At 33.0% G+C, this 15817-nt stretch overlaps 1 protein-coding gene across 2 annotated transcripts in view; it reads left to right on the top strand.

The window, feature by feature from the left end:
- LOC6040864 (solute carrier family 66 member 2) overlaps positions 1-15817 on the top strand; it is a 47765-nt gene that overhangs the window by 1461 nt on the left and 30487 nt on the right. The gene's annotated exons all lie outside the window — the stretch shown is intronic.

The following is a 15817-nucleotide window of genomic DNA, read 5'->3' as shown; positions in this document are numbered from 1 at the left end:
ACGAAACTTCTTCGATCACCACTTGAAAGCAATTGTTACTGATAACAGAACTTCCAGTTAGAACCTTAGAAGAATTTCAGAGCGAAACCACATTCGAGAAATTACGTTTATCGAAAAGCAAACATTTCAACCCGTTGTTTACATTTTACGCCATAATATTTGTGAGTCACAATGCGATAAGTGGGATTTTGTTTCTAGCATATTCGCAACCTTCGGCTACATGATAAAAGCACGAACGATTATCGTTCATAGCCTCGTGTATTGAAGTCAATCAATTGCTGGGAGGAATTAGCACTGTAATCTGGGATTGCTTAGCAGGAGACATGGTTTGCTGATGGGTTTACTTCGCAGTATCATAAATTTGAGTTTGTTATTTTGATTGTAAACAAAAAATCTGGAGTTTTTTTTAAATGGTTCAATAAACCAAAATTTCAGGTTTTGGTTTTTGGGCGTTTTTTAATACCCCTGACTCAAGGCGGTTTCAAAAAACACAAGCAAAAACTTTAGATTTTGTTTATTGGTCCTCTCCAAAAAAAAAAAAATCCTCAAGAAATGATGGTAACATTAAAAAAAGTAATGGCAGATTTTGTTCCAAAAAAATGTTTGATTTTTCATAAAGTTCACATTTTTTCGTAAAATTACTCCCAAATTATTGTTTTTGTGTTTACATAAATTTCTATACTTTTCCTCTAATCGATTGTGCTTCATATGTTTATGGGACCTAATAACAAAAGTCTAGATTTGTTAATCTATCCATTAAATTATATTAAACGTTAATTTTCGTTGGTTTTCTTTTATAGAAAAAAAAAAAACAAAAATTAAAAAAATCTTCAAAACTAATCTTCAAATCTCAACGAACACGATACATAAAATTTGAAAATGGTGAGTTGATGATTTGGAGGTGTGAATTTACCATCGTTATTTTGTCGTGTGGCTCAATCAAAGATTATTCATTATGTCCCGAAATTCTCATTCAATATTTAAATTTTCGATTTTTCAAGTATTTTCATGTTAAGGACGTTCAAGCAAAAACACCGTTCCAAATATAAAAACTAATGACAATTTTGCGAGCTTTTAAAAATATTTTGAAAATTACTTTGCTTTCAACTTATTTCACTGCTATTATTGAATAATTTACATAAAAACAATTGATTTACGATTGCAACTAAGTTCAATCTAAAACAGGCAATAAAATAATAATAAGATCTTCTTATTTCTTAAGCTTAATGCAAATCTAATCTAAATGACACCCCTAGTGTCACAAATCCAAATTTTGGAGTTCAAAAGAAATGTTAAAATTCTCTGCAATGATGAATTCAATGCTCATAAACTATCTGAGTTAAAAGTTCAACGGTGAACTACTTTTTTTTACAGGTGATCGATGAAAAGATCACGATTTTTTTGTAAATTGAATTTAAAAGTTAAACATTTTCGAAATTTTCTGATATTTTCGATTTTTTTATATAATATGGTTAAACGAATATATTATCAAAAACCTCTAAGGGGTAATTTTGGTCCCTGATCACGAATTTGAGTCCATTGGTCCATTTTTCGATATCTCGTGACGGTGGGGCGGTACGACCCCTTTCATTTTTCTGGTTTTTTTTTACTAAGACACGTTTTTCAGTGATTTTTAGCTCGCAACCGTGAAGAGATAGAAATTTGGTGTCAAAGAGACTTTTGTCTAAAATTAGACGCCCGAGTTGATGGCGTACTCAAAATTCCGAAAAAACGTATTTTTCATCGAAAAAAGTTAAAAAATCGCTGCCATTTCCCGTTACTCAACTGTCAAAAATCGTGAGACATGTCATTTTATGGGAAATTTAAAGTACCTTTCGAATCAGAAATATCCCAGAAGGGTCATTTTTTTCATTCAGAACAAAAATTTTTATTTTAAAATTACGTGTTTTTTTTCTAACTTTGTAGGATTACATTTTAGAGTAAAAAAAACTAAGAATAATATGTTTACATTTTACAGGCGAACAGTTGCTTTCCAATCATTAGTTTAGAAAATATCGAGGTATTGACGGGATTTTTTTTCGGAAAAAAAACTTTTCGTGGGACTGTATACTGGTATTTCATGAAAATTTAAAATCTTTCCAAAGAAGTTCAAACATGCTACATATGATTATAAACGCGGGAAAATGCATTTCAACTGGTTTTCAGTTGATTAAACTTTAATGTTCAATCAAATTTTGAAGTTTTTCGAAAAAAAAAATTTTTTGCCCCCTGATTATTCAGGCTAACTTTGAAGAGGGGGTGAGGGGGGGGGGGTGACATAAAATTTGAAAAATATTTGCAACGGCCTAAATATATACAGCAATTCCCCACGAAAACAGCATGGAAAAAAACAAAAGTGCTCAAATCGGGTTCAAAATTTTCTGGGGGTTCCCTGGCCGAAATAATTAGACCCGTTTTTTTTGTTTGGCCATTAGGGTGACCTATGCCGTGTTAGGGTGGTCTGAAAATTGCCGTTTTCTTCGATTTTCGCAAAAACCACTTTTTTTTTAATCATAACTCCTCGCCATTTCAACCGATTTCAACTGTCTTACACGCAAATGAAAGGTGATAAGTTGGCCTTTCAATGAAAAATAGTAAAAAGTTTGGAAAATCTAGCCTAACATATGAAAAGTGCGTATGAAACTTTAAAATGCCGTTTTGACGGTGTCTGGACCAAAGAGCCTATGTCTGGAAATATTTTTATCGGATTCTCCGGACATTTTTACATAATATACAGAAAAATGGGAGAAGTTCATTAACAGGATTCCGAGATATGATTTTTTGAAAATAAAATCCGTGTTTTTCGACGCGCCACGCGCAAAAACCGGAGATTGACGAAATCGGCAAAAAATCAACTTTTTTCACTAAAACTGCGATAACTTTAAAATTTCAGCGATGACCTATACATGTCTGGGTACCAAAAGTTGCGTCTTTTAATTACGAAAATTTTGGTACCCAATAAATTTTGAACCCGATCCGAGCACTTTTGTTTTTTTCCATGCTGTTTTCGTGGGGAATCGCTGTATAAAAAGAACAACAAAAAATAATCATTTGAATTGTCTGCGCTTTAATAAAAAAAAAAAAAAAAAACGGGCTTATCGCTGGAAACATACAATTTTAATGCCAATTTTGCTTTAAAAAATAACAATAAACGTTCGATTCATTCAATGTGCTCCATTCATATAGTGTCATCTCTTTCAATTTAAACTAATTTACGAAAGCATTTGATCCATTTTATTTGCACCTTTGTGGACTATTCTGTTATTACGCTTACTCGGTGATAATTTCTCCCCAAATATTGATTCGCCCCTCCAGGCGATGTGGCCAAATAAAATTATACCTTTCTCGCATAGAAGAACGCGGAAGCAGTTTGTGCAAAAAATTTGCTTTCTTCGATCCAAAAATCCCGCACACACTTCCCCCAGCTGGCAACTGGTTGTTTGCACTTTACACTACACTCAAACGAATGATAGCTGCTTTGCAGTGTATTTGTGTTTGGCATTTTTTTTGGTTCCTGCTTTACGTGTGTTTCTTGTATATGTTTGGACTTGATACCTGCTTTTTGGCTTCTTGGCCCGGTTTGAGCTTTCTTCTTGTGCACAATTCATTCATATGTGTATAAAGGCACTTATCTTTATAATGGTCTTATCTTGATTTAAGGTCTTTTATTTGTTTTGACTATTTCTGCTTTCCTTTTGTTCCACATCGTTAAACTTGAGTTGTCTGTAAACTTAATGTGCATTAAAAAAGGTTTAATTTTGTTTTTTTTTATGTCAAAACTAAACGCGAGTACCCTAGCCGCACTTTAGCAAACCAACAGTCGAGTTCGACGGTTCTTCTTATTGTGTGCCACGCCGAAAGTTACTGCTTTCCATACGTCGTACAAATTATTGGCTTCCTGGTCACCACCACCACCGGTTGGCAAGTCCGAAAGTCACGTTTCCTCGGCCGGTTGCCGAATAGTTTATGTGTTTTATTCTTGGAGTCGGTGGCGAGTTTTGCGCTAACCTTTAGTTTCAGTTGCTGATGGCAAATATGCAAAATATACGGCCAAAGGCTTCGGAAACTGACAGAACAAATAGTGACTTCAGTTTTCAAGGACACTTGTCTAATAAGAAGGTTTAGAATTAATTTTTTTAAAAGCCATGCATTATGATTTACTGTATGAGGAATTGAATAAAACAGCCCAAGTGTCAAAAAGTACAGCATTCCTGAAGAAGTTTTGAAGAGAATTATATCCTGCAACGGTCCAATCTGCTATGCTGTGGAATTTTAAAGAGTGCTTGTAGAACTCCTGAAACTTTTTGCTACTTGGAAGTAATAACTGTTATTGAAATATTTGTAAAGAACTTATGACAAATAAAAAAAATGGATGAAAAAAGAAACTTTTTTTTAGCTCCAAGCCCAACTTCCAAATTGATAAATTAAAAAAATAAGTTTTTAGTATTACAGTTATGTTGATAATAAAAAAATTCAGAATGATTATATATCTGAATCGAAATGGCTGATTTTTTGACCACCCTAACATGAGTCTAATTATTTCGGCCCGATCCGAGCACTTTTGTTTTTTCCTTGCATTTTTTGTGGGGAATCCATGGTATTTTTGTGTGTGAATATCTAAAATTTCAACAAGAGTTTGTTCTGTCCCCTGATTTTTGAGGAATTTTTAAAGGAGGATAAGGAAGAGTGGTGTGAAGTTATAAATTTTGTTAATGAACTGCCAAAACTACTTTATTATGTTTAAACTCATCGCATGACAATTTTAAAATCTAATCAAATTTGTACCAGCCTTATTATAAGAGATGGAAAGTACAAGTTTTGATAGATATAAAGTTTGAAATATATGAAGCAATTAGTGCGTCCGTTCCGGGAATTCCCGAATCCCGGGATTTTTTTATATTTTGTCCCGGGAATTCCTGGATTTGAAAAAAAAAAAACAAATTTTGGTCTAAAATTCAGAATTGGTTGTGGAAATTGATGCACAGTTGTATACTTAGTTATCTATAATAACTTTAAAGCATTAAAATGATTATTCGGCATGCTTCAGCATTACTTTGGCTTTAAAGGAAAATTTGTTGAAATTATCGTTTACAGATTCACAATGCCTTGTGCCTAAAATATTTTCAATTAAATTTTATTTATTAGAAAAAATACTTAACATTATATTCACGTATATTTATGACATTAAACTTGAACAAAATATTTTTGATTTTTGCTTGTATTTTATATCAATAAAAAATATAAAAACATTATTTTGTTTACATTGCTGAGTATTTTGCTGATTCCTAGCAATCTTATTCTTATTGATGCAATAGAGTTTTATTGTTGAATCGTTACAAAAAAATAGTATTTTTGACAGAAATCTAAAAAATCAATGCCGTCGTGCTATCTTGTCGCACGTGTGTTCTGGGCCAAAATATCATTTCCTGAGATATTCAATAAAAATCGGAAAAAAATCTGTGCATTTTTGTTACTTTTCATATGAAAAAAGGTTTAATCTTGTCGTGCTTTCTTGACACACTCTGATAATGTATATAAGTACGACAAAAAGCAAAGGATTTCAGGTCAGAAACGATTGACACAGATTGAACCCTAGCACATTTTATATAAAATGCTGTAGAATGAATAGCTTAAGAGATAGAAATTTGGTGTCTTGAGCAAAGATGTTCAGAATGGTTAGCACTACAAAACTGCCGAATAAAGTATGTCCCTATCTCATCAGGGTGCGGAGATAGATTAAAAAAACTGAGAAAATTTAGGACCACCCTAGTATCGTCACGACCAAAAGTCGTAGAATTTTGTAGGGTAGGGTAGTCATCAATGAGACACTTTTGGTTTTCAACTTTCAAGGATTTAAAAAAAAAATCATCAGCATGTTAATGAGCGTTTTGTTGCATTTTCTTTCTTTTAGTGTGTTCTAACATTGACCAAAATATGAGATCGATCCGACATTTACAGTCAGAGTTATTCAACTATCTCATTGTAGACGCACTTAGCAGGAACTATGAGACTGCTTGGGAACAATGAGACACTCTACGAAAATCAATACTTTTCTTGTTTTGTATTGTTCCATAACAGGTGACTTGCCTGGAACATTTTAGAACAATTTTGTAAAATCCATATATTTATACCAAATAGCATTGTATGTTTGGTTAAATGAAGTTAACACTCTTTAAATATGCCAAAAATCACTTTCAATTCATGTTTTGAAAGATTTACATGGATTTTGAAATGTTTAATGAAGAAAAATCAAGATGTCTCATTGTTACCCATGAGCTAAAATGTGTGGGGAACAATGAGACAACCCTGGATTTTGTGTAAATTCTAAACTTTGGTCAAACCTAATGAAAGAACATTGTAGCCCAACTCAATCCCTATGGAACGTTGAAAAAAAAATTGAAGAAATATTAGTTTTGGTGTAAATGGCAGCCTACGAGCGAAAAAGTATTGTTTGTCCATAGTTTACTTGTACACCACAGAATCAAACATTTATGAATAACTTTTCAAGGGAGCGTCCATAACCAAAGCCACTATTATAGAAGTTGTGTATCCAGTAGATACACCTCTCCCCCATGTATGAAAAATTGTCCACGAAGGGGGGAGGGGGTTGAGATTTCCAAAAAAGTGTCCACGTGGTTTGTGGATGGTCCCATAAGGACATTTAGAAAACAAAGATTTATTCAATAACAAGCCATAATTCTTTAGCAGTGTGATGATTAGGATTACTTTTTTTCAGAAGCATTGAATTGAGAGCTGGGATCAATGATGTCACCCTCAATCCTGAAACTGTCCATTTTGAGCAAATCAAATTCCAATATCCAAGCGTTATTAAAAAGTCCCCAAAAAGTGACAAGCGCACCCAAACATCCGAAAAAAAATATTAATAATGCATTCTATTCGGCCCGGGTTTTGCCTCTCATCACCCACAAAAACCCAACAGATTCACACCCACGTGGTGGGTGGGCGTCAAGGATCAAAGGAACCCACGACGTCCTCAAAGTCGTCGACGGCACGAAACCGCACGAAGGAAGGGTGTCAACCTTGAACCATATGGTCGTCGGCGAGGGCGCGCGCACAAGGCTAAGAAGAAATCAAAAATATCGCAGGAAAGGAGGGCGCCACGAGCGAGTGAAAAGTGGGGCCAAATTCAGGAAGGAAAGAAAGAACGACAACAACAAAAAAAAAACATTGTCGGCTAGGTTGAAAATCGATTCCCGCTCTAAACCCAAACACAGAAAAACGTTCAAGGTACCACGTTCTCTCTCTAGAAGTGGCGTTTGGTGGCTTGTTTGGAGTTGAGTGGCGTTTTTTTCTAGGATTAAATTTGAAAAAAAAAAATTAAAAGAAAATATGATAAAAAATTAAAAGAAAATATGGCAATTCCGTAAAACATTCTTTAAGTAGGATTTTCCAGTGAAAAGTTTTCTCCACACTTAAATGTTATTTGCCATCAAATGTGTAAAACTCCAAAACTGTATCGAAAAGTATTACTTTTTGACACAAGTGCTAAATGATTGAATAACTGATTTTCTTTGGAATTCCCTATGCTGTTAACATAAATTAACAAAAAGTCATGAAAAAAGTAAATTGCTCAATCCAAAATGACACCACAAAATAAAAAAATTTGACTGTTATCCTAAGCAAAAATCCGAAAAAGGACGAGTTTTTTTTTGCTTGGGTGAAATAACGTTCAAATGAAAGCAAAGTGACTTTTTTAATATCGCTAAACTTCTTTATAATTTAAATTACCTTTTAATGTTTTTCCCGTAATTTATTTTAAAACGACGAGTTCTTACAATCACTTCTTTCATTCGTCAACTGATAAGCTTGATATTTTTATATTTTTGTTTCATAGCATGAAAGCTTGCACTCAGCTCCAAAGTGTAATCGATTTGATCGGAAATTTTATCACGTTCCCATATCAAATTAACATTTCTGCCTCGTCAACAACGTGCCAAACGTGTCACCCTCCAGTTGTGTTATTTGCCAATTGCTGCCAAAAAATCAAAAAGGTTGAAATTGTTTTCAAATTATTATTATTATTATTATTTTTACTACACTAAGACATTTTTTGAATTAAATTGTACTTTTTAACGTTTTTGAAACTTGTTGCCATAAATGTCGCTCTACCCCAAAGAATCCTTACACTTGAAAACGCGTCTTCTTGACTTTGACTTTGACTATGACTGTGATGTCTGGCGGGCCAAACTGATGGGACAAAACGTGCGATTCTCAATTCCATAGTCGTAGCGTCTATTGCAATTCCAAATTGAACCATTAGAATTTGTTCCGAGGGAATAATTTGGCACCGCTTAAGCAAGATGACTGTTGATTTTCGCCACCAATCGGAGCGATCGTTATCAGCTTTTGAATCAACAAGTCATGCTGTGGTGCGAAATTTGCTGGATGAGATATTATATTGCATTTTGGAAGGCAATAACAACTTTTGTAATAGCCGATAAAATCAGCTTGAATGCATTTCTAATGCTGGTTTTGTTGACACTTATCTCAATTTCATCTTCACTTGAGTCAATATTCATCAAGTTGATTGTTTACTCATCTGACAGTTTATGGCCCATTAATAACGAACTTAGAATGGCTTGCTCTAATTTCTGTGATCAATAAATTTCACTTCAACTTAAACAACTAGAAATAAATCGTAGAAATACATCAAAACTTCTGATATCTCACCAAAAGCTGCCATCATTGACCCACAACTCCTTACGAAATACGTCAATTTCGCTCACTGCTCGTAGTGGCGAACAGCAAAAGTAAAATGAAACAAGAAGCTCTTGACGTTTCACGGTGCTCTGCCGGTGAAAGTGCAATTAACTGGTCGGATTATTGCTGTGAAGTATTGCGAAGTTTTGTGCGCTGCTTGTCCAATACGTTGACAAGGGGTTTCAGCTCGTTTTGAAAGTGTGAGATGGTGGAGAAGCATTCAAGGTAAAGGTATTTTTTGTGATTTTAAATTTCACTTTTTGTCACTAGAACATGATTTGCAAAAGAAAAACACTATTTTTTCTGATATTATGATATGACATGCAAAAAATCTTTCACCGAGTTATGAATTTTTTCAATACAAAGAATTCAATTTCAAAAAATCGAAATATAGGTCGCAAAAATTTAACAATTTAATTTTTCGATGTAAAATTGAATTTTTAATAAAAACGTTACTTAATCCACCCTTAGGTGGTTGGCGCCTTCCTCACATTTAAAGGGTAATATCCAAAATGCAAAAAGTGCGTAAATAACACTCAAGTGCTTATAACTTTTGATAGGGTTGTCAGATCTTCAATGTTTTGGACGCGTTAGAAAGGTCTTTTGAATACCCATCCTACGATAGGTCGCATGAGAGATCCGGACAGCATTTTCATCAAAATATCTAAGATCCGGCCTCGAAAAAGTGCGTATGTTACACTTAAGTGCTTATAACTTTTGATAGATTTGTCAGATCTTCAATGTCTTGGACGCGTTGGAAAGGTCTTTTAAATACCTTTCTGAAAATGTATAGCATGACGGGTTTTCTTACAAAAACCACCCTTTTTACAATCTTCTGGACTTTTGCTAAAATCGTTTTTTTAGCATAACTTTTGAAGTACTTAACTTAACTGTATAATTTTTAATAGCGACTTATGGGACCTCAAGACGGATCGAATGACACCAAAACGGACAAAACCGGTTCAGCCAATGTCGAGATAATCGAGTGACAATTTTTTGATCAACATCCCACCACACACACAGACATTTGCTCAGAATTTGATTCTGAGTCGATAGGTATACATGAAGGTGGGTCTAGGAGGTCTAATTGAGAAGTTCATTTTTCGAGTGATTTTATAGCCTTTCCTCAGTAACGTGAGGAAGGCAAAAAGTGATTAAGTGAAATTTTGATAAAGTGCACTGTTTTCAAGGTTTAGCCATTTTTAGTTAAAGTTTTTAACAATAGTCGCAGTTTTTTATTTTTTTAAATGAGTGCCCATGTTTGCCCACTTTTGAAAAAATATTTTCGAAAGGCTGAGAAATTCTCTATTTTTTTCTTTTTTGAATTTTGTTGATATGACCTTTAGTTGCTGAGATATTGCAAGGCAAGATTTAAAAACAGAAAAAATGATGTTTTCTAAGTCTCACCCAAACAACCCACCATTTTGTAATGTCGTTATCTCAGCAACTAATGGTCTGATTTTCAGTGTTAAAAGATGAACCATTTGTGAAATTTTCCGATCTTTTGAAAACAATATTTTCTATTTTTTTAAATCAATATTAACATTTCAAATAGGCCAAACATCCAATATTACGCCCATTTCAAATATTAGCCCTGATATGAAAAAAAGAAAATGTTGTTTTCGAAAAAATCGTAAAATTTCACGAATATTTCATACTCTAACATTGCAAATCGAACCATTAGTTGCTGAGATACCGACATTAGAAAATGGTGGATTGTTTGGGTGAGACTAAGAAAACATCAATTTTCCTGTTATTAAATCTTAGCATGGCAATATTTCAGCAACTATGGGTCGTATCAACGAAGTTTTAAAAAGCAAAATATAGAGAATTTTCTCAGCTTATCAAAAATATTTTTTCAAAAGTGGGCAAACATGTGTACTAATTAAAAAAAACCGAAAAACTGCGACTATTTTCAAAAAAGTTTCCAAAAGTGGATATAACTTGAAGACGGTGCAATTTATCATAATTTCACAAAATTATTTTTTTATTGCAAATTCGATTTCACATCGAAAAATCAAGTTAAACAATTTTTGCGACCAATATTGCGATTTTTTGATAAAAAATCAGTATTTATTTAAAAATTTATAACTCGAATATTCTGGAAATTTCAGAAAAGTTGGCATTTGATATCCCTTAAAACATATCAGAAAATAGAAAAAAACAGTGTTGTTTTTCGCAAATGACTGAAAACGATTTTTTCAGAGTAGTCCTTATCCATACCTACAACCGAAGACACCAAATCGATCAAAATTTTTTTTCAAAAGATACAGAGATACCTTGATTTTTGTTTTTTACTACCTCAATCTTTTACGAGTATAACAAAATATAAATAAAGTTTTCTGGAAATTCAATATTTTTTTTTATTTAAAAATGGGTTTTTTAAAAATTTTGAAAAGGAAAGGAGGCAAAATTGTATTAATATAAATTGTACTTTTTTTTTATTTCAATGAAATTTATTAAAAATTTTAGCTCAATCCGAAAAATTAAACAAAAAACATCTGAATTTTCCTGAGTTTAAAATTATTTTTTGCATGTTGAGGAACGATTAAAAATATTTTAAATATTTGTAAAATTCTGATGTACAGTACATCAAAAACTTTTGTTATCGCAAAAAAAAAAAAACCAATCATCAATACAGTCCAGACTCGATTATCCGAAGGCCTCAGGAAAATTTCACTTCGGATAATCGAAACTTCGCTGTCTTATTTTTGTTTTGAAATCCAAGATGGCGGTGACGAAATATCGAAAAAAAAATCATTTTAGTATTTAATAAGAAATCAACTATTTAAATTTAACTAAAATGGGGTCGCAGAACTCGAATTTGATGTTTAAAACAAGAAATAGAAAAAAAGAAAAAAAAAATGATCGCGATTCGATTATCCGAAGTCCCATACATACCTTCGGATAATCGAACTTTGGATAATCGAAACTTTGGATATTCGAGTCTGGACTGTATTAAAATATTTTGAAATCCAATGGTTGTAAAACAGCAGTAAAATGGATTTAAAATAAATATTTTTCATTCAAACGCGTTTTTCTTTTTTTTCTTAGCTTGCTGACTTTGCATATGGGACATTTATGCAAACATTAGCAGCGATGTGTTGTATTTTAACCAAAAAAAAAAAACAAAACTTTCGAATCACGTCTAAAATTTTTGCATTACCCATAAAAGAAAATTGAGAAAAATTAGGCCTCAAATGGATTAACTATAGACAAATAGCCAGAAAACGACTAAAACAAACCATTGCAAATAATTATCTCAGTAGAAAAGTTGCCCTTGTGCTTTCTTTAAACAAATCACCACAAAAGTTTGAGGATGTTCCTCATTGTTGGGATGATTGTTATACATTTTTTTTGCCGTGATCTGTTTTTTAATTATTGCATAGATTGATTTTTGTTGATATTGATAGAAAAAAATATTAAAAATAAAACTTTATTTTTCTGCACCTTGTGAAATTTTGTGAAATTTTGGTTTGAATCAAATAATTTAGTGGTTCTGGAATATATGTAAGTTCCAAAAAAATCTGTTTTTAATGGCCCAAATCTTGTTTCTTAAACAATTTGATCCAGTATTGAATAATTTCACTGTGTTTCCCCTCTAATGAAAAATGAATATGAATAATACAATCAATTTTATGTAAATAAGCCAGTATGGATCTGTGAACAAGCATCAGAATAAATATTGGCGAAAAAAACTTTCGAAATAAACCAACCTGTAAAGTTAAAAAAAATAAATAACATGATAGAAAACATTTGAAACCGAGAAAAAAAATCGATCGAATTTTCCATAATAAATTTAGGCGTTGTTCAGTTTTCTTTAAAATTTATTTTGAATCAACTTTGTAGGACTACTATCAAAAACAAATCATTCGACCTTCTAGAATTCTCACAACAAGTCCTCCAAAAGCTATTAATATCGATTGCCAAATTATTCACGCCTCGTCTCAATCACGCAACATTTCTACGGGAGGTTGAAGTCAACGTTCAATTGGTAAACAATTTCCGAGGGGGCAAGGTCAAATCCACACTAAACAAACCAAACTCGGTTGGTTTGAACAGGACCCCACAAAACGGTTGATTTGGAAGCTGGTTGCACACGACGGCTACACGCAGTTAGTCAGCCAGTGTCCACTTATGGAATCGATTGATTGAATTAAATTTGCTCAAGTTGTTTGTTTTGCTACCACTCCCTCGTTGTGGATGGGATGCAAAATGATTTATTGGTTAGTTCAATCTGGTTACGGATGATTTATTCGCCCGGAGATGGACGAGTTGCCGAGTGAAGTTCTAATAATTCAATTTCGGGATAATAAAAATCGAAGATGAAACCTGAGAATACTACGCGGTTATACGTCCAAAACTTGGCAGCAAATCAACGAAAACGAAGGAACGAACGAAGATGATTAAGTTGATGATGTCAGCTGACGGCGTTCAGCTGAACTAAACTGAGTAAGAAGAACTTGGTTAGACGAGGGGGTTATGTCGTAGGTGGATGCTGCGGATTGCCACCCACCTTCAGGGCACTGAATCTAACTAACCTAATTGGAGCACGCTGGGTCGAAGCTTAGCGCGATGCAGTTGTGAGCATTGCGTTGCGGTTGTGCTCTCGTGCCACGACCGTCAATTTGACGTTTCAAAAATTTAGCAGCAGATCAGTTTGCGTGACTACGTGAAGCAATTCAAATAACAAATGTGTCAAGATAGTACAACGGTGACGCTGAACCGAGTAGCACTTTATGGGCAAATTGCCTCGAAGCGTGTTTGTGACGTCCAGAACCGGTAAATGGACTTGCACTTGCACAAGCTGTAAACAATTTGTGTACCCGGAGTGGCAGAACAAGATGTCTACAAGATGAGGCGGTGGGCCGCACGTGAACCAAAAAGGGGAAGCAGCTGTCACAGTGGGATAAACAACAATTTATCGTTTTGATGGAACAATTTGACGACAAGATTTTATTTTTTTTGAGTAATCCTTTTCCAGATTTACTAGGAAGGGCGAAAACTCAAACTTCCCGTTCAGCTAGATAAATCCCGCCGTCAACGGCGAAATCAAGATAATGTGTTTTTTTTACTTTGAACGGAGAAATTCGCGAAATTTCAACAAGCGCGTCTGACGTGGTGAACTGACAGATGAGACGGAGAGCAGATGATGGACAGTCTGTTTACGATTGCACATCAACAGGCTTCTTCATATCGTTTTTTTCTCCGCTTCCCTCGTGCCGACGTCGTTGGCGGTGGCGTCTGATGCCTCGCGAAACGATGTCTTGACACTGTCTGAGTGACATCAGCTGGGGCAAGTGAAATTTTGGTTGGTGATTAGAGCGGTTGAAGCGACATGGACAATTTCACAGAGTTTAATTATTTATTCCATCTTATAAGTAATGATTTTTGTGTTTCTATTAATTCAGGCTTAATTATTCAATAAGAACATTTTTTTTAAAGTTATTTCTGTGTTTCTATCCAGCTTTCAGAGCAAAAAAAATCTTAGATCTCGAGAACCAGGAATTTATCTTTTTATATTCTTGACTGATTTTTCTTTTTTTTTTGACACATGACGATTGTTTTTATGAGTTTTGAAACATTTTACCAGATTTCTGATTGATTTAATATTCCTTAACTTTGAACAGCACATCATATACCAAATTCGCTTTATCATTTTGGTTAAAAATTAATAATAATAAAAAATTGCAGTGAATTATTCCATTGCAAAATTCATACCTTAAAACAACAGAGAACAAGGTTTTTTTTATTATTTTCTCTGATTATCCTTGCAAACAAAATCGGTAATTCAATTTCATAAATAAATTGCATACAAAAAAAATACAAAAGTAAAACCGCTGAGAAAAGTTCGGTTGGTTGAATATGTACTAGTTTAATGGTCCGAAGGTTGAAATATGGAACAACGCATACAATTATTTCTATCCAGACTTAAATTTAAATTTTTGGCATTTTAGATCAAAAAAAATCGCTTTTGCAACTTATGTTCACATATCTTGTTTTTATTCTCTGTTAATGTATAGCTTTTTTCCTTCTTTTGCCAAATTTATTGCTAGCATAAGCAATTACATCAATATGAACAATAGTACAACTCATAGTTGAAAGGAACTCCGAAACTCTATAAGAATATGAAATAAAAGATTTAATATTAAAAATATTTCAGTACACGGCGAAAAAAGAGTTCCCAAAATCGTGAACAAGCGTTCACCAACCACGAACAAAGTGTTCAAATTTCATGATACGTTTTTCAAAATCGTACCATTTCTCCGTGTACAATTGAATCATTTCCAGCCATTTTAAACCCATTTAAACATAATTAGCGTGTTTCGTGATCTTAATAATTTTTCATCAATAGATGAATAATGCTATTTTGAAATATTTTTCATTTGCTTTGAATTACAACTTTTTGCTTAAATCATAGTCATCCAAAAGTAGATCATTATTTTGATTGAAGACATACGGGGTGTTGCTTTTTTTTGCTTAAATAATACATTATAAATTTTTATGATAAACCAATGTATAGTTCGACAAAAAAAATTTTTTCACTAAAAAATATTTCGTCGATACCTCGATAATTCAAAAACTTATGAATATAAAGCAACTGGACGCGTGTAAAATGCATGTTAAAACACATTTTTCATTTAAATTATGAGACCTAGCCTTGTAAGTATAATTTAATTAATTTTTATTTTTTTGAGAAATTTTAGAAACTTTTCAATATTTTTTAATTATGCTTAATGTTATTGTAAACATTCGTATTCGTCAAATTTTTTTGATAAACACTGTAAATTTTCAAATCTTATTTTTCATGTTTTTGGTAAGACCAATGCTAATTTTATTTCAAAATTTTGACTCTCTCCCTAAAGAAATCTCAAAGCATAAGGAAGAACAAAAATATTTATTAAATCTTAAAATTTCAATAAAAACATGAATATTTATTGAAAGAGTGCATTGCACTTTGTAACCACAAATCGAAAAAATATAAAACCAAAAAAAAATCATGATACATCGTTAATACATTTAGTGTGTTTTACATTTTTTAACAAGAACTTGCGTGTTCTTTTCATAATTATTTTTCGTCAAATATTTTTGATAA

This window comes from Culex quinquefasciatus, chromosome 2 (genome assembly GCF_015732765.1).
Source record: "Culex quinquefasciatus strain JHB chromosome 2, VPISU_Cqui_1.0_pri_paternal, whole genome shotgun sequence".
NCBI lineage: Eukaryota > Metazoa > Arthropoda > Insecta > Diptera > Culicidae > Culex > Culex quinquefasciatus.
Note: the sequence above shows the minus strand (reverse complement) of the source record. Positions and strands in the feature narration are given on the sequence as shown.